Genomic DNA, 2,010 nt, shown 5'->3' with positions numbered 1-2,010 from the left:
ATATATATATATATATATATATACATATATATTTTCCTTCAGGCATAGTAGTGATTCATGGTTGAACAATTTCTGGAGAATGGAGGAAAATTTTGCAAAATCATTTCGAGACGTATTTCAATGACAAATTAGTATCGCAACTTTGAAATCTTCGATTCGCTTAAGTTCATTTAACTTGTCTTCTCCACGAACCATTTCCACGAGAAAATGTCTCATTCGTGAACGTTCTTTAGATCCGCGTGTATCTGTGGTCGAAACAACGCTTATGAATATCACAACCGCTACATAACACGGTTTTTAATTATCCGCGAAACTGAACAGAATTCACGAGCTTTTGTGATGTTTCAATTAAATTTGCAACGTATATGCCGATGCATCGAGGTCACGCTTGCGCAACCATAACTACTTTTATTTAGTTACGAATATACCGAAACCCGTTCTATTTTATTTTCTGAAAACAATATTCGCGTTTTCACGTGTACGTGCCGTGTTTATACAAATAGTTTCCCATAATATTCATTTCGGTGCTCCTGCTAGGAATTATTGGGGAAGGAGGTGGGGGATATGATGCGCAATAGAGAATTGCGCACACAGGCGTGTGTACTGGTCACGTTTTTTATCTGTCGTTACGAAAAGGAGGTAATTTATGGTTAATTTATTGTTTGTGCACCTTCGATCAAACCAACAGACAAATATATACAACGACCACCATGCAGAAATGTTTGAACAACCCAACCATTGACTGACATTGTTTGCAATACCATGTAAATTGTTGTAACAATTGTATTTCGTTCCGTAATAAATCCAACTGATTATTGATATAACATTTTAATGTAACATCATAAGAGAATTTTTTTTGTTAGTTATTATAATGAATTAATAATTTACGAATAAATTATTTTATTTGTAAATTTAAGTCCCCATTTGTACTTAAATACTTATTAAGACATGAAATAGAAATTAAAAGTGAATATTCCAAAATAACCTCTATCTCTATCCAACAATATTATTTAATATTTCATCTTTTATAGATCTTAAAAAACTACGAAACAACAGGAAAAGAAGAGAATAACTGATTCGACCATTGATCAAATCGCCACGATGTATGAAAAATATTTAAGGTTATGTAACGTCAGTGTATATACATATATACACACATATCGCATGATTGCGGTGAAACGATATGCTTTCAGTCACAGACACGTCTGTCTTTTTCTCGGAATCGTTTCTCATCGTTTTCTTCCAGCTCTCACGGACCGTGCCTTCTTTCCTTTCGCCCTTTCATCTTCCTGCAAGAATACCGAGACTCGCGCATAAGAGAATGCCAAAATGAGTATGAGGGCTGGTCTAATTGTAGGAGCACGGTAAAGGTATCGCAACAAAGCGGCGCCGCTTCATCTTGTATACAGTTTTGCACTCTCAACCCGCCGACGCTCGAGAGAGAAAGAGAGAGAGAGAGAGAGACAAAATACTTCGAGTCCACGCATACAATCTCACCACAATTTCAAACTTTCCAGGCTCTTATGTCGGTATTAGGCGGGTCTTCCGATTTTTTTTCTTCTTTCTTTTTTCTCGCTCTAATCTACCGGGAACCAATAATCATGTTTTCGAGATATTTCACGTTCTCCTTTTTTCTTGTGCTTATTTTTTACGACTCAGAAACATCGAATTGTATTTCGAAAAAAATTTCGAAAATATTTTTTTTAAATACAACTAGTTTTATGAAAATAAAACTAATATATTCTATCGTAATATAAAAATAAAAATTTTCATGGAATCATTATTATTATTCTTTTTTGATTTCGAAATTATAATAATCCTCTGCGAATAATAAATACGATAAGGAAAAGGACGATAGACATCGATTACGTTATTCGTTGCGGCAATTTATCGTTCGTTAAAATGTTTTGTGTGCGCAAAATTTATAAATATTCCACGTAATTGGAGTGGTAATTAATCATCATAAAATGGCAACGGATAAATGTATACTCGTAAAAGCCGAAACTCATT

The 2,010-nt window shown here is 34.1% G+C and overlaps 1 long non-coding RNA gene across 1 annotated transcript in view; it reads right to left on the bottom strand.

The window, feature by feature from the left end:
• Nucleotides 1-1,048: 1,048 nt before the first annotated feature.
• LOC116185173 overlaps nucleotides 1,049-2,010 on the bottom strand; it is a 73,918-nt gene continuing 72,956 nt past the window's right edge. Inside the window, exon 3 of the long non-coding RNA XR_004149960.1 lies at nucleotides 1,049-1,289. This is a non-coding gene — a long non-coding RNA (uncharacterized LOC116185173). The remainder of the gene's footprint in view (nucleotides 1,290-2,010) is intronic.

Source organism: Apis dorsata, unplaced genomic scaffold (genome assembly GCF_000469605.1).
Source record: "Apis dorsata unplaced genomic scaffold, Apis dorsata 1.3 scaffold_113, whole genome shotgun sequence".
In the NCBI taxonomy this organism is placed as follows: domain Eukaryota; kingdom Metazoa; phylum Arthropoda; class Insecta; order Hymenoptera; family Apidae; genus Apis; species Apis dorsata.
Note: the sequence above shows the minus strand (reverse complement) of the source record. Positions and strands in the feature narration are given on the sequence as shown.